Here is an 18,763-nt window from a genome sequence, read left to right as displayed (position 1 = left end):
ACCGATGTTTGCGTTGCAGGCTCGAACGGAGCTTTCCGAAGGTCCCCGTGGATCTCAATTGAAAACAAATCAACAACTTGAGGCTTCTTCATCAATACGCTGCGTTTGCTGCCTGCTACAATGGACTTCAGAACAACGAGTAGATGAGTCTGACTCTCGTTCACAACAAAATCAAGCACTTGGCATTAGAAAATAAGCAGAGTGCTCGAAATTGCTGTAAACGTGAACAGAAAGGATTTATCGACTTGGTGGCACAACATTTCCATTGAGTGTGTGAGCACGAACCACCGATGTTTGCGTTGCAGGCTCGAACGGAGCTTTCCAAAGGTCCCCGTGGATCTCACAATCGACCTCCTTGTGCCAACACCATTCACTGAGATGTGCCTCTTCTAGCAGGACAGGAACGAGGTATGCGAATGTCTGTCCTATGCTGCTCCACTCGTCTGCATCGCCTTAAGAATGCGCAGTCTCCTCCCACCAACTCCACGACATAATGGGCCGGATTAACGTCGCTCAGGGTACCTTGGAAATCATGCACGAATTCAAGATCATTAATTTAAATAATAAATGCACGCATCGCTTTACACTTTTCAAAGTGCAACGAATCATTCGGGTGCTAATGCTTCTGCTGCTTTGGCAGCGGTGCACAAGCACAATTGAAAACAAATCAACAACTTGAGACTTCTTCATCAATACGCTGCGTTTGCGGCCTGCTACAATGGACTTCAGAACAACGAGTAGATGAGTCTGACTCTCGTTCACAACTAAATCAAGCACTTGGCATTAGAAAATAAGCAGAGTGCTCGAAATTGCTGTAAACGTGAACAGAAAAGATTTATCGACTTGGTGGCACAACATTTCCATTGAGTGTGTGAGCACGAACCACCGATGTTTGCATTGCAGGCTCGAACGGAGCTTTCCGAAGGTCCCCGTGGATCTCAATTGAAAACAAATCAACAACTTGAGACTTCTTCATCAATACGCTGCGTTTGCGGCCTGCTACAATGGACTTCAGAACAACGAGTAGATGAGTCTGACTCTCGTTCACAACAAAATCAAGCACTTGGCATTAGAAAATAAGCAGAGTGCTCGAAATTGCTGTAAACGTGAACAGAAAAGATTTATCGACTTGGTGGCACAACATTTCCATTGAGTGTGTGAGCACGAACCACCGATGTTTGCGTTGCAGGCTCGAACGGAGCTTTCCGAAGGTCCCCGTGGATCTCAATTGAAAACAAATCAACAACTTGAGACTTCTTCATCAATACGCTGCGTTTGCGGCCTGCTACAATGGACTTCAGAACAACGAGTAGATGAGTCTGACTCTCGTTCACAACAAAATCAAGCACTTGGCATTAGAAAATAAGCAGAGTGCTCGAAATTGCTGTAAACGTGAACAGAAAAGATTTATCGACTTGGTGGCACAACATTTCCATTGAGTGTGTGAGCACGAACCACCGATGTTTGCGTTGCAGGCTCGAACGGAGCTTTCCGAAGGTCCCCGTGGATCTCAATTGAAAACAAATCAACAACTTGAGGCTTCTTCATCAATACGCTGCGTTTGCTGCCTGCTACAATGGACTTCAGAACAACGAGTAGATGAGTCTGACTCTCGTTCACAACAAAATCAAGCACTTGGCATTAGAAAATGAGCAGAGTGCTCGAAATTGCTGTAAACGTGAACAGAAAGATTTATCGACTTGGTGGCACAACATTTCCATTGAGTGTGTGAGCACGAACCACCGATGTTTGCGTTGCAGGCTCGAACGGAGCTTTCCGAAGGTCCCCGTGGATCTCAATTGAAAACAAATCAACAACTTGAGACTTCTTCATCAATACGCTGCGTTTGCGGCCTGCTACAATGGACTTCAGAACAACGAGTAGATGAGTCTGACTCTCGTTCACAACAAAATCAAGCACTTGGCATTAGAAAATAAGCAGAGTGCTCGAAATTGCTGTAAACGTGAACAGAAAAGATTTATCGACTTGGTGGCACAACATTTCCATTGAGTGTGTGAGCACGAACCACCGATGTTTGCGTTGCAGGCTCGAACGGAGCTTTCCGAAGGTCCCCGTGGATCTCAATTGAAAACAAATCAACAACTTGAGGCTTCTTCATCAATACGCTGCGTTTGCTGCCTGCTACAATGGACTTCAGAACAACGAGTAGATGAGTCTGACTCTCGTTCACAACAAAATCAAGCACTTGGCATTAGAAAATAAGCAGAGTGCTCGAAATTGCTGTAAACGTGAACAGAAAGATTTATCGACTTGGTGGCACAACATTTCCATTGAGTGTGTGAGCACGAACCACCGATGTTTGCGTTGCAGGCTCGAACGGAGCTTTCCGAAGGTCCCCGTGGATCTCAATTGAAAACAAATCAACAACTTGAGACTTCTTCATCAATACGCTGCGTTTGCGGCCTGCTACAATGGACTTCAGAACAACGAGTAGATGAGTCTGACTCTCGTTCACAACAAAATCAAGCACTTGGCATTAGAAAATAAGCAGAGTGCTCGAAATTGCTGTAAACGTGAACAGAAAAGATTTATCGACTTGGTGGCACAACATTTCCATTGAGTGTGTGAGCACGAACCACCGATGTTTGCGTTGCAGGCTCGAACGGAGCTTTCCGAAGGTCCCCGTGGATCTCAATTGAAAACAAATCAACAACTTGAGGCTTCTTCATCAATACGCTGCGTTTGCGGCCTGCTACAATGGACTTCAGAACAACGAGTAGATGAGTCTGACTCTCGTTCACAACAAAATCAAGCACTTGGCATTAGAAAATGAGCAGAGTGCTCGAAATTGCTGTAAACGTGAACAGAAAGGATTTATCGACTTGGTGGCACAACATTTCCATTGAGTGTGTGAGCACGAACCACCGATGTTTGCGTTGCAGGCTCGAACGGAGCTTTCCAAAGGTCCCCGTGGATCTCACAATCGACCTCCTTGTGCCAACACCATTCACTGAGATGTGCCTCTTCTAGCAGGACAGGAACGAGGTATGCGAATGTCTGTCCTATGCTGCTCCACTCGTCTGCATCGCCTTAAGAATGCGCAGTCTCCTCCCACCAACTCCACGACATAATGGGCCGGATTAACGTCGCTCAGGGTACCTTGGAAATCATGCACGAATTCAAGATCATTAATTTAAATAATAAATGCACGCATCGCTTTACACTTTTCAAAGTGCAACGAATCATTCGGGTGCTAATGCTTCTGCTGCTTTGGCAGCGGTGCACAAGCACAATTGAAAACAAATCAACAACTTGAGACTTCTTCATCAATACGCTGCGTTTGCGGCCTGCTACAATGGACTTCAGAACAACGAGTAGATGAGTCTGACTCTCGTTCACAACTAAATCAAGCACTTGGCATTAGAAAATAAGCAGAGTGCTCGAAATTGCTGTAAACGTGAACAGAAAAGATTTATCGACTTGGTGGCACAACATTTCCATTGAGTGTGTGAGCACGAACCACCGATGTTTGCATTGCAGGCTCGAACGGAGCTTTCCGAAGGTCCCCGTGGATCTCAATTGAAAACAAATCAACAACTTGAGACTTCTTCATCAATACGCTGCGTTTGCGGCCTGCTACAATGGACTTCAGAACAACGAGTAGATGAGTCTGACTCTCGTTCACAACAAAATCAAGCACTTGGCATTAGAAAATAAGCAGAGTGCTCGAAATTGCTGTAAACGTGAACAGAAAAGATTTATCGACTTGGTGGCACAACATTTCCATTGAGTGTGTGAGCACGAACCACCGATGTTTGCGTTGCAGGCTCGAACGGAGCTTTCCGAAGGTCCCGTGGATCTCAATTGAAAACAAATCAACAACTTGAGACTTCTTCATCAATACGCTGCGTTTGCTGCTGCTACAATGGACTTCAGAACAACGAGTAGATGAGTCTGACTCTCGTTCACAACAAAATCAAGCACTTGGCATTAGAAAATAAGCAGAGTGCTCGAAATTGCTGTAAACGTGAAGAAAGGATTATCGACTTGGTGGCACAACATTCCATTGAGTGTGTGAGCACGAACCACCGATGTTTGCGTTGCAGGCTCGAACGGAACTTTCCGAAGGTCCCCGTGGATCTCAATTGAAAACAAATCAACAACTTGAGGTCTTCATCAATACGCTGCGTTTGCTGCCTGCTACAATGGACTTCAGAACAACGATAGATGAGTCTGACTCTCGTTCACAACTAAATCAAGCACTTGGCATTAGAAAATGAGCAGAGTGCTCGAAATTGCTGTAAACGTGAACAGAAAGATTTATCGACTTGGTGGCACAACATTTCCATTGAGTGTGTGAGCACGAACCACCGATGTTTGCAGTTGCAGGCTCGAACGGAGCTTTCCGAAGGTCCCCGTGGATCTCAATTGAAAACAAATCAACAACTTGAGACTTCTTCATCAATACGCTGCGTTTGCGGCCTGCTACAATGGACTTCAGAACAACGAGTAGATGAGTCTGACTCTCGTTCACAACAAAATCAAGCACTTGGCATTAGAAAATAAGCAGAGTGCTCGAAATTGCTGTAAACGTGAACAGAAAAGATTTATCGACTTGGTGGCACAACATTTCCATTGAGTGTGTGAGCACGAACCACCGATGTTTGCGTTGCAGGCTCGAACGGAGCTTTCCGAAGGTCCCCGTGGATCTCAATTGAAAACAAATCAACAACTTGAGACTTCTTCATCAATACGCTGCGTTTGCGGCCTGCTACAATGGACTTCAGAACAACGAGTAGATGAGTCTGACTCTCGTTCACAACAAAATCAAGCACTTGGCATTAGAAAATAAGCAGAGTGCTCGAAATTGCTGTAAACGTGAACAGAAAAGATTTATCGACTTGGTGGCACAACATTTCCATTGAGTGTGTGAGCACGAACCACCGATGTTTGCGTTGCAGGCTCGAACGGAGCTTTCCGAAGGTCCCCGTGGATCTCAATTGAAAACAAATCAACAACTTGAGACTTCTTCATCAATACGCTGCGTTTGCGGCCTGCTACAATGGACTTCAGAACAACGAGTAGATGAGTCTGACTCTCGTTCACAACAAAATCAAGCACTTGGCATTAGAAAATAAGCAGAGTGCTCGAAATTGCTGTAAACGTGAACAGAAAGGATTTATCGACTTGGTGGCACAACATTTCCATTGAGTGTGTGAGCACGAACCACCGATGTTTGCGTTGCAGGCTCGAACGGAGCTTTCCGAAGGTCCCCGTGGATCTCAATTGAAAACAAATCAACAACTTGAGACTTCTTCATCAATACGCTGCGTTTGCGGCCTGCTACAATGGACTTCAGAACAACGAGTAGATGAGTCTGACTCTCGTTCACAACAAAATCAAGCACTTGGCATTAGAAAATAAGCAGAGTGCTCGAAATTGCTGTAAACGTGAACAGAAAAGATTTATCGACTTGGTGGCACAACATTTCCATTGAGTGTGTGAGCACGAACCACCGATGTTTGCGTTGCAGGCTCGAACGGAGCTTTCCGAAGGTCCCCGTGGATCTCAATTGAAAACAAATCAACAACTTGAGGCTTCTTCATCAATACGCTGCGTTTGCTGCCTGCTACAATGGACTTCAGAACAACGAGTAGATGAGTCTGACTCTCGTTCACAACAAAATCAAGCACTTGGCATTAGAAAATGAGCAGAGTGCTCGAAATTGCTGTAAACGTGAACAGAAAGGATTTATCGACTTGGTGGCACAACATTTCCATTGAGTGTGTGAGCACGAACCACCGATGTTTGCGTTGCAGGCTCGAACGGAGCTTTCCAAAGGTCCCCGTGGATCTCACAATCGACCTCCTTGTGCCAACACCATTCACTGAGATGTGCCTCTTCTAGCAGGACAGGAACGAGGTATGCGAATGTCTGTCCTATGCTGCTCCACTCGTCTGCATCGCCTTAAGAATGCGCAGTCTCCTCCCACCAACTCCACGACATAATGGGCCGGATTAACGTCGCTCAGGGTACCTTGGAAATCATGCACGAATTCAAGATCATTAATTTAAATAATAAATGCACGCATCGCTTTACACTTTTCAAAGTGCAACGAATCATTCGGGTGCTAATGCTTCTGCTGCTTTGGCAGCGGTGCACAAGCACAATTGAAAACAAATCAACAACTTGAGACTTCTTCATCAATACGCTGCGTTTGCGGCCTGCTACAATGGACTTCAGAACAACGAGTAGATGAGTCTGACTCTCGTTCACAACTAAATCAAGCACTTGGCATTAGAAAATAAGCAGAGTGCTCGAAATTGCTGTAAACGTGAACAGAAAAGATTTATCGACTTGGTGGCACAACATTTCCATTGAGTGTGTGAGCACGAACCACCGATGTTTGCATTGCAGGCTCGAACGGAGCTTTCCGAAGGTCCCCGTGGATCTCAATTGAAAACAAATCAACAACTTGAGACTTCTTCATCAATACGCTGCGTTTGCGGCCTGCTACAATGGACTTCAGAACAACGAGTAGATGAGTCTGACTCTCGTTCACAACAAAATCAAGCACTTGGCATTAGAAAATGAGCAGAGTGCTCGAAATTGCTGTAAACGTGAACAGAAAGGATTTATCGACTTGGTGGCACAACATTTCCATTGAGTGTGTGAGCACGAACCACCGATGTTTGCGTTGCAGGCTCGAACGGAGCTTTCCAAAGGTCCCCGTGGATCTCACAATCGACCTCCTTGTGCCAACACCATTCACTGAGATGTGCCTCTTCTAGCAGGACAGGAACGAGGTATGCGAATGTCTGTCCTATGCTGCTCCACTCGTCTGCATCGCCTTAAGAATGCGCAGTCTCCTCCCACCAACTCCACGACATAATGGGCCGGATTAACGTCGCTCAGGGTACCTTGGAAATCATGCACGAATTCAAGATCATTAATTTAAATAATAAATGCACGCATCGCTTTACACTTTTCAAAGTGCAACGAATCATTCGGGTGCTAATGCTTCTGCTGCTTTGGCAGCGGTGCACAAGCACAATTGAAAACAAATCAACAACTTGAGACTTCTTCATCAATACGCTGCGTTTGCGGCCTGCTACAATGGACTTCAGAACAACGAGTAGATGAGTCTGACTCTCGTTCACAACTAAATCAAGCACTTGGCATTAGAAAATAAGCAGAGTGCTCGAAATTGCTGTAAACGTGAACAGAAAAGATTTATCGACTTGGTGGCACAACATTTCCATTGAGTGTGTGAGCACGAACCACCGATGTTTGCATTGCAGGCTCGAACGGAGCTTTCCGAAGGTCCCCGTGGATCTCAATTGAAAACAAATCAACAACTTGAGACTTCTTCATCAATACGCTGCGTTTGCGGCCTGCTACAATGGACTTCAGAACAACGAGTAGATGAGTCTGACTCTCGTTCACAACAAAATCAAGCACTTGGCATTAGAAAATAAGCAGAGTGCTCGAAATTGCTGTAAACGTGAACAGAAAGATTTATCGACTTGGTGGCACAACATTTCCATTGAGTGTGTGAGCACGAACCACCGATGTTTGCGTTGCAGGCTCGAACGGAGCTTTCCGAAGGTCCCCGTGGATCTCAATTGAAAACAAATCAACAACTTGAGACTTCTTCATCAATACGCTGCGTTTGCGGCCTGCTACAATGGACTTCAGAACAACGAGTAGATGAGTCTGACTCTCGTTCACAACAAAATCAAGCACTTGGCATTAGAAAATAAGCAGAGTGCTCGAAATTGCTGTAAACGTGAACAGAAAAGATTTATCGACTTGGTGGCACAACATTTCCATTGAGTGTGTGAGCACGAACCACCGATGTTTGCGTTGCAGGCTCGAACGGAGCTTTCCGAAGGTCCCCGTGGATCTCAATTGAAAACAAATCAACAACTTGAGACTTCTTCATCAATACGCTGCGTTTGCGGCCTGCTACAATGGACTTCAGAACAACGAGTAGATGAGTCTGACTCTCGTTCACAACAAAATCAAGCACTTGGCATTAGAAAATGAGCAGAGTGCTCGAAATTGCTGTAAACGTGAACAGAAAGGATTTATCGACTTGGTGGCACAACATTTCCATTGAGTGTGTGAGCACGAACCACCGATGTTTGCGTTGCAGGCTCGAACGGAGCTTTCCAAAGGTCCCCGTGGATCTCACAATCGACCTCCTTGTGCCAACACCATTCACTGAGATGTGCCTCTTCTAGCAGGACAGGAACGAGGTATGCGAATGTCTGTCCTATGCTGCTCCACTCGTCTGCATCGCCTTAAGAATGCGCAGTCTCCTCCCACCAACTCCACGACATAATGGGCCGGATTAACGTCGCTCAGGGTACCTTGGAAATCATGCACGAATTCAAGATCATTAATTTAAATAATAAATGCACGCATCGCTTTACACTTTTCAAAGTGCAACGAATCATTCGGGTGCTAATGCTTCTGCTGCTTTGGCAGCGGTGCACAAGCACAATTGAAAACAAATCAACAACTTGAGACTTCTTCATCAATACGCTGCGTTTGCGGCCTGCTACAATGGACTTCAGAACAACGAGTAGATGAGTCTGACTCTCGTTCACAACTAAATCAAGCACTTGGCATTAGAAAATAAGCAGAGTGCTCGAAATTGCTGTAAACGTGAACAGAAAAGATTTATCGACTTGGTGGCACAACATTTCCATTGAGTGTGTGAGCACGAACCACCGATGTTTGCATTGCAGGCTCGAACGGAGCTTTCCGAAGGTCCCCGTGGATCTCAATTGAAAACAAATCAACAACTTGAGACTTCTTCATCAATACGCTGCGTTTGCGGCCTGCTACAATGGACTTCAGAACAACGAGTAGATGAGTCTGACTCTCGTTCACAACAAAATCAAGCACTTGGCATTAGAAAATAAGCAGAGTGCTCGAAATTGCTGTAAACGTGAACAGAAAAGATTTATCGACTTGGTGGCACAACATTTCCATTGAGTGTGTGAGCACGAACCACCGATGTTTGCGTTGCAGGCTCGAACGGAGCTTTCCGAAGGTCCCCGTGGATCTCAATTGAAAACAAATCAACAACTTGAGACTTCTTCATCAATACGCTGCGTTTGCGGCCTGCTACAATGGACTTCAGAACAACGAGTAGATGAGTCTGACTCTCGTTCACAACAAAATCAAGCACTTGGCATTAGAAAATAAGCAGAGTGCTCGAAATTGCTGTAAACGTGAACAGAAAAGATTTATCGACTTGGTGGCACAACATTTCCATTGAGTGTGTGAGCACGAACCACCGATGTTTGCGTTGCAGGCTCGAACGGAGCTTTCCGAAGGTCCCCGTGGATCTCAATTGAAAACAAATCAACAACTTGAGGCTTCTTCATCAATACGCTGCGTTTGCTGCCTGCTACAATGGACTTCAGAACAACGAGTAGATGAGTCTGACTCTCGTTCACAACAAAATCAAGCACTTGGCATTAGAAAATGAGCAGAGTGCTCGAAATTGCTGTAAACGTGAACAGAAAGGATTTATCGACTTGGTGGCACAACATTTCCATTGAGTGTGTGAGCACGAACCACCGATGTTTGCGTTGCAGGCTCGAACGGAGCTTTCCGAAGGTCCCCGTGGATCTCAATTGAAAACAAATCAACAACTTGAGACTTCTTCATCAATACGCTGCGTTTGCGGCCTGCTACAATGGACTTCAGAACAACGAGTAGATGAGTCTGACTCTCGTTCACAACAAATCAAGCACTTGGCATTAGAAAATAAGCAGAGTGCTCGAAATTGCTGTAAACGTGAACAGAAAAGATTTATCGACTTGGTGGCACAACATTTCCATTGAGTGTGTGAGCACGAACCACCGATGTTTGCGTTGCAGGCTCGAACGGAGCTTTCCGAAGGTCCCCGTGGATCTCAATTGAAAACAAATCAACAACTTGAGACTTCTTCATCAATACGCTGCGTTTGCGGCCTGCTACAATGGACTTCAGAACAACGAGTAGATGAGTCTGACTCTCGTTCACAACAAAATCAAGCACTTGGCATTAGAAAATGAGCAGAGTGCTCGAAATTGCTGTAAACGTGAACAGAAAGGATTTATCGACTTGGTGGCACAACATTTCCATTGAGTGTGTGAGCACGAACCACCGATGTTTGCGTTGCAGGCTCGAACGGAGCTTTCCAAAGGTCCCCGTGGATCTCACAATCGACCTCCTTGTGCCAACACCATTCACTGAGATGTGCCTCTTCTAGCAGGACAGGAACGAGGTATGCGAATGTCTGTCCTATGCTGCTCCACTCGTCTGCATCGCCTTAAGAATGCGCAGTCTCCTCCCACCAACTCCACGACATAATGGGCCGGATTAACGTCGCTCAGGGTACCTTGGAAATCATGCACGAATTCAAGATCATTAATTTAAATAATAAATGCACGCATCGCTTTACACTTTTCAAAGTGCAACGAATCATTCGGGTGCTAATGCTTCTGCTGCTTTGGCAGCGGTGCACAAGCACAATTGAAAACAAATCAACAACTTGAGACTTCTTCATCAATACGCTGCGTTTGCGGCCTGCTACAATGGACTTCAGAACAACGAGTAGATGAGTCTGACTCTCGTTCACAACTAAATCAAGCACTTGGCATTAGAAAATAAGCAGAGTGCTCGAAATTGCTGTAAACGTGAACAGAAAAGATTTATCGACTTGGTGGCACAACATTTCCATTGAGTGTGTGAGCACGAACCACCGATGTTTGCGTTGCAGGCTCGAACGGAGCTTTCCGAAGGTCCCCGTGGATCTCAATTGAAAACAAATCAACAACTTGAGACTTCTTCATCAATACGCTGCGTTTGCGGCCTGCTACAATGGACTTCAGAACAACGAGTAGATGAGTCTGACTCTCGTTCACAACAAAATCAAGCACTTGGCATTAGAAAATAAGCAGAGTGCTCGAAATTGCTGTAAACGTGAACAGAAAAGATTTATCGACTTGGTGGCACAACATTTCCATTGAGTGTGTGAGCACGAACCACCGATGTTTGCGTTGCAGGCTCGAACGGAGCTTTCCGAAGGTCCCCGTGGATCTCAATTGAAAACAAATCAACAACTTGAGGCTTCTTCATCAATACGCTGCGTTTGCTGCCTGCTACAATGGACTTCAGAACAACGAGTAGATGAGTCTGACTCTCGTTCACAACAAAATCAAGCACTTGGCATTAGAAAATGAGCAGAGTGCTCGAAATTGCTGTAAACGTGAACAGAAAGATTTATCGACTTGGTGGCACAACATTTCCATTGAGTGTGTGAGCACGAACCACCGATGTTTGCGTTGCAGGCTCGAACGGAGCTTTCCGAAGGTCCCCGTGGATCTCAATTGAAAACAAATCAACAACTTGAGACTTCTTCATCAATACGCTGCGTTTGCGGCCTGCTACAATGGACTTCAGAACAACGAGTAGATGAGTCTGACTCTCGTTCACAACAAAATCAAGCACTTGGCATTAGAAAATAAGCAGAGTGCTCGAAATTGCTGTAAACGTGAACAGAAAAGATTTATCGACTTGGTGGCACAACATTTCCATTGAGTGTGTGAGCACGAACCACCGATGTTTGCGTTGCAGGCTCGAACGGAGCTTTCCGAAGGTCCCCGTGGATCTCAATTGAAAACAAATCAACAACTTGAGGCTTCTTCATCAATACGCTGCGTTTGCGGCCTGCTACAATGGACTTCAGAACAACGAGTAGATGAGTCTGACTCTCGTTCACAACAAAATCAAGCACTTGGCATTAGAAAATAAGCAGAGTGCTCGAAATTGCTGTAAACGTGAACAGAAAGATTTATCGACTTGGTGGCACAACATTTCCATTGAGTGTGTGAGCACGAACCACCGATGTTTGCGTTGCAGGCTCGAACGGAGCTTTCCGAAGGTCCCCGTGGATCTCAATTGAAAACAAATCAACAACTTGAGACTTCTTCATCAATACGCTGCGTTTGCGGCCTGCTACAATGGACTTCAGAACAACGAGTAGATGAGTCTGACTCTCGTTCACAACAAAATCAAGCACTTGGCATTAGAAAATAAGCAGAGTGCTCGAAATTGCTGTAAACGTGAACAGAAAAGATTTATCGACTTGGTGGCACAACATTTCCATTGAGTGTGTGAGCACGAACCACCGATGTTTGCGTTGCAGGCTCGAACGGAGCTTTCCGAAGGTCCCCGTGGATCTCAATTGAAAACAAATCAACAACTTGAGGCTTCTTCATCAATACGCTGCGTTTGCTGCCTGCTACAATGGACTTCAGAACAACGAGTAGATGAGTCTGACTCTCGTTCACAACAAAATCAAGCACTTGGCATTAGAAAATGAGCAGAGTGCTCGAAATTGCTGTAAACGTGAACAGAAAGGATTTATCGACTTGGTGGCACAACATTTCCATTGAGTGTGTGAGCACGAACCACCGATGTTTGCGTTGCAGGCTCGAACGGAGCTTTCCAAAGGTCCCCGTGGATCTCACAATCGACCTCCTTGTGCCAACACCATTCACTGAGATGTGCCTCTTCTAGCAGGACAGGAACGAGGTATGCGAATGTCTGTCCTATGCTGCTCCACTCGTCTGCATCGCCTTAAGAATGCGCAGTCTCCTCCCACCAACTCCACGACATAATGGGCCGGATTAACGTCGCTCAGGGTACCTTGGAAATCATGCACGAATTCAAGATCATTAATTTAAATAATAAATGCACGCATCGCTTTACACTTTTCAAAGTGCAACGAATCATTCGGGTGCTAATGCTTCTGCTGCTTTGGCAGCGGTGCACAAGCACAATTGAAAACAAATCAACAACTTGAGACTTCTTCATCAATACGCTGCGTTTGCGGCCTGCTACAATGGACTTCAGAACAACGAGTAGATGAGTCTGACTCTCGTTCACAACTAAATCAAGCACTTGGCATTAGAAAATAAGCAGAGTGCTCGAAATTGCTGTAAACGTGAACAGAAAAGATTTATCGACTTGGTGGCACAACATTTCCATTGAGTGTGTGAGCACGAACCACCGATGTTTGCATTGCAGGCTCGAACGGAGCTTTCCGAAGGTCCCCGTGGATCTCAATTGAAAACAAATCAACAACTTGAGACTTCTTCATCAATACGCTGCGTTTGCGGCCTGCTACAATGGACTTCAGAACAACGAGTAGATGAGTCTGACTCTCGTTCACAACAAAATCAAGCACTTGGCATTAGAAAATGAGCAGAGTGCTCGAAATTGCTGTAAACGTGAACAGAAAGGATTTATCGACTTGGTGGCACAACATTTCCATTGAGTGTGTGAGCACGAACCACCGATGTTTGCGTTGCAGGCTCGAACGGAGCTTTCCAAAGGTCCCCGTGGATCTCACAATCGACCTCCTTGTGCCAACACCATTCACTGAGATGTGCCTCTTCTAGCAGGACAGGAACGAGGTATGCGAATGTCTGTCCTATGCTGCTCCACTCGTCTGCATCGCCTTAAGAATGCGCAGTCTCCTCCCACCAACTCCACGACATAATGGGCCGGATTAACGTCGCTCAGGGTACCTTGGAAATCATGCACGAATTCAAGATCATTAATTTAAATAATAAATGCACGCATCGCTTTACACTTTTCAAAGTGCAACGAATCATTCGGGTGCTAATGCTTCTGCTGCTTTGGCAGCGGTGCACAAGCACAATTGAAAACAAATCAACAACTTGAGACTTCTTCATCAATACGCTGCGTTTGCGGCCTGCTACAATGGACTTCAGAACAACGAGTAGATGAGTCTGACTCTCGTTCACAACTAAATCAAGCACTTGGCATTAGAAAATAAGCAGAGTGCTCGAAATTGCTGTAAACGTGAACAGAAAAGATTTATCGACTTGGTGGCACAACATTTCCATTGAGTGTGTGAGCACGAACCACCGATGTTTGCATTGCAGGCTCGAACGGAGCTTTCCGAAGGTCCCCGTGGATCTCAATTGAAAACAAATCAACAACTTGAGACTTCTTCATCAATACGCTGCGTTTGCGGCCTGCTACAATGGACTTCAGAACAACGAGTAGATGAGTCTGACTCTCGTTCACAACAAAATCAAGCACTTGGCATTAGAAAATAAGCAGAGTGCTCGAAATTGCTTGTAAACGTGAACAGAAAAGATTTATCGACTTGGTGGCACAACATTTCCATTGAGTGTGTGAGCACGAACCACCGATGTTTGCGTTGCAGGCTCGAACGGAGCTTTCCGAAGGTCCCCGTGGATCTCAATTGAAAACAAATCAACAACTTGAGACTTCTTCATCAATACGCTGCGTTTGCGGCCTGCTACAATGGACTTCAGAACAACGAGTAGATGAGTCTGACTCTCGTTCACAACAAAATCAAGCACTTGGCATTAGAAAATGAGCAGAGTGCTCGAAATTGCTGTAAACGTGAACAGAAAGGATTTATCGACTTGGTGGCACAACATTTCCATTGAGTGTGTGAGCACGAACCACCGATGTTTGCGTTGCAGGCTCGAACGGAGCTTTCCAAAGGTCCCCGTGGATCTCACAATCGACCTCCTTGTGCCAACACCATTCACTGAGATGTGCCTCTTCTAGCAGGACAGGAACGAGGTATGCGAATGTCTGTCCTATGCTGCTCCACTCGTCTGCATCGCCTTAAGAATGCGCAGTCTCCTCCCACCAACTCCACGACATAATGGGCCGGATTAACGTCGCTCAGGGTACCTTGGAAATCATGCACGAATTCAAGATCATTAATTTAAATAATAAATGCACGCATCGCTTTACACTTTTCAAAGTGCAACGAATCATTCGGGTGCTAATGCTTCTGCTGCTTTGGCAGCGGTGCACAAGCACAATTGAAAACAAATCAACAACTTGAGACTTCTTCATCAATACGCTGCGTTTGCGGCCTGCTACAATGGACTTCAGAACAACGAGTAGATGAGTCTGACTCTCGTTCACAACTAAATCAAGCACTTGGCATTAGAAAATAAGCAGAGTGCTCGAAATTGCTGTAAACGTGAACAGAAAAGATTTATCGACTTGGTGGCACAACATTTCCATTGAGTGTGTGAGCACGAACCACCGATGTTTGCATTGCAGGCTCGAACGGAGCTTTCCGAAGGTCCCCGTGGATCTCAATTGAAAACAAATCAACAACTTGAGACTTCTTCATCAATACGCTGCGTTTGCGGCCTGCTACAATGGACTTCAGAACAACGAGTAGATGAGTCTGACTCTCGTTCACAACAAAATCAAGCACTTGGCATTAGAAAATAAGCAGAGTGCTCGAAATTGCTGTAAACGTGAACAGAAAGATTTATCGACTTGGTGGCACAACATTTCCATTGAGTGTGTGAGCACGAACCACCGATGTTTGCGTTGCAGGCTCGAACGGAGCTTTCCGAAGGTCCCCGTGGATCTCAATTGAAAACAAATCAACAACTTGAGACTTCTTCATCAATACGCTGCGTTTGCGGCCTGCTACAATGGACTTCAGAACAACGAGTAGATGAGTCTGACTCTCGTTCACAACAAAATCAAGCACTTGGCATTAGAAAATAAGCAGAGTGCTCGAAATTGCTGTAAACGTGAACAGAAAAGATTTATCGACTTGGTGGCACAACATTTCCATTGAGTGTGTGAGCACGAACCACCGATGTTTGCGTTGCAGGCTCGAACGGAGCTTTCCGAAGGTCCCCGTGGATCTCAATTGAAAACAAATCAACAACTTGAGGCTTCTTCATCAATACGCTGCGTTTGCGGCCTGCTACAATGGACTTCAGAACAACGAGTAGATGAGTCTGACTCTCGTTCACAACAAAATCAAGCACTTGGCATTAGAAAATAAGCAGAGTGCTCGAAATTGCTGTAAACGTGAACAGAAAGATTTATCGACTTGGTGGCACAACATTTCCATTGAGTGTGTGAGCACGAACCACCGATGTTTGCGTTGCAGGCTCGAACGGAGCTTTCCGAAGGTCCCCGTGGATCTCAATTGAAAACAAATCAACAACTTGAGACTTCTTCATCAATACGCTGCGTTTGCGGCCTGCTACAATGGACTTCAGAACAACGAGTAGATGAGTCTGACTCTCGTTCACAACAAAATCAAGCACTTGGCATTAGAAAATAAGCAGAGTGCTCGAAATTGCTGTAAACGTGAACAGAAAAGATTTATCGACTTGGTGGCACAACATTTCCATTGAGTGTGTGAGCACGAACCACCGATGTTTGCGTTGCAGGCTCGAACGGAGCTTTCCGAAGGTCCCCGTGGATCTCAATTGAAAACAAATCAACAACTTGAGACTTCTTCATCAATACGCTGCGTTTGCTGCCTGCTACAATGGACTTCAGAACAACGAGTAGATGAGTCTGACTCTCGTTCACAACAAAATCAAGCACTTGGCATTAGAAAATGAGCAGAGTGCTCGAAATTGCTGTAAACGTGAACAGAAAGGATTTATCGACTTGGTGGCACAACATTTCCATTGAGTGTGTGAGCACGAACCACCGATGTTTGCGTTGCAGGCTCGAACGGAGCTTTCCAAAGGTCCCCGTGGATCTCACAATCGACCTCCTTGTGCCAACACCATTCACTGAGATGTGCCTCTTCTAGCAGGACAGGAACGAGGTATGCGAATGTCTGTCCTATGCTGCTCCACTCGTCTGCATCGCCTTAAGAATGCGCAGTCTCCTCCCACCAACTCCACGACATAATGGGCCGGATTAACGTCGCTCAGGGTACCTTGGAAATCATGCACGAATTCAAGATCATTAATTTAAATAATAAATGCACGCATCGCTTTACACTTTTCAAAGTGCAACGAATCATTCGGGTGCTAATGCTTCTGCTGCTTTGGCAGCGGTGCACAAGCACAATTGAAAACAAATCAACAACTTGAGACTTCTTCATCAATACGCTGCGTTTGCGGCCTGCTACAATGGACTTCAGAACAACGAGTAGATGAGTCTGACTCTCGTTCACAACTAAATCAAGCACTTGGCATTAGAAAATAAGCAGAGTGCTCGAAATTGCTGTAAACGTGAACAGAAAAGATTTATCGACTTGGTGGCACAACATTTCCATTGAGTGTGTGAGCACGAACCACCGATGTTTGCATTGCAGGCTCGAACGGAGCTTTCCGAAGGTCCCCGTGGATCTCAATTGAAAACAAATCAACAACTTGAGACTTCTTCATCAATACGCTGCGTTTGCGGCCTGCTACAATGGACTTCAGAACAACGAGTAGATGAGTCTGACTCTCGTTCACAACAAAATCAAGCACTTGGCATTAGAAAATGAGCAGAGTGCTCGAAATTGCTGTAAACGTGAACAGAAAGGATTTATCGACTTGGTGGCACAACATTTCCATTGAGTGTGTGAGCACGAACCACCGATGTTTGCGTTGCAGGCTCGAACGGAGCTTTCCAAAGGTCCCCGTGGATCTCACAATCGACCTCCTTGTGCCAACACCATTCACTGAGATGTGCCTCTTCTAGCAGGACAGGAACGAGGTATGCGAATGTCTGTCCTATGCTGCTCCACTCGTCTGCATCGCCTTAAGAATGCGCAGTCTCCTCCCACCAACTCCACGACATAATGGGCCGGATTAACGTCGCTCAGGGTACCTTGGAAATCATGCACGAATTCAAGATCATTAATTTAAATAATAAATGCACGCATCGCTTTACACTTTTCAAAGTGCAACGAATCATTCGGGTGCTAATGCTTCTGCTGCTTTGGCAGCGGTGCACAAGCACAATTGAAAACAAATCAACAACTTGAGACTTCTTCATCAATACGCTGCGTTTGCGGCCTGCTACAATGGACTTCAGAACAACGAGTAGATGAGTCTGACTCTCGTTCACAACTAAATCAAGCACTTGGCATTAGAAAATAAGCAGAGTGCTCGAAATTGCTGTAAACGTGAACAGAAAAGATTTATCGACTTGGTGGCACAACATTTCCATTGAGTGTGTGAGCACGAACCACCGATGTTTGCATTGCAGGCTCGAACGGAGCTTTCCGAAGGTCCCCGTGGATCTCAATTGAAAACAAATCAACAACTTGAGACTTCTTCATCAATACGCTGCGTTTGCGGCCTGCTACAATGGACTTCAGAACAACGAGTAGATGAGTCTGACTCTCGTTCACAACAAAATCAAGCACTTGGCATTAGAAAATAAGCAGAGTGCTCGAAATTGCTGTAAACGTGAACAGAAAAGATTTATCGACTTGGTGGCACAACATTTCCATTGAGTGTGTGAGCACGAACCACCGATGTTTGCGTTGCAGGCTCGAACGGAGCTTTCCGAAGGTCCCCGTGGATCTCAATTGAAAACAAATCAACAACTTGAGACTTCTTCATCAATACGCTGCGTTTGCGGCCTGCTACAATGGACTTCAGAACAACGAGTAGATGAGTCTGACTCTCGTTCACAACAAAATCAAGCACTTGGCATTAGAAAATAAGCAGAGTGCTCGAAATTGCTGTAAACGTGAACAGAAAGATTTATCGACTTGGTGGCACAACATTTCCATTGAGTGTGTGAGCACGAACCACCGATGTTTGCGTTGCAGGCTCGAACGGAGCTTTCCGAAGGTCCCCGTGGATCTCAATTGAAAACAAATCAACAACTTGAGGCTTCTTCATCAATACGCTGCGTTTGCTGCCTGCTACAATGGACTTCAGAACAACGAGTAGATGAGTCTGACTCTCGTTCACAACAAATCAAGCACTTGGCATTAGAA

The sequence above is a fragment of the Lethenteron reissneri genome, chromosome 27, assembly GCF_015708825.2.
Source record: "Lethenteron reissneri isolate LAM-NWPU_2019-01 chromosome 27, ASM1570882v1, whole genome shotgun sequence".
NCBI lineage: Eukaryota > Metazoa > Chordata > Hyperoartia > Petromyzontiformes > Petromyzontidae > Lethenteron > Lethenteron reissneri.
The sequence above is the reverse complement of the archived record's forward strand: the minus strand, read 5'-3'. Positions refer to the sequence as shown.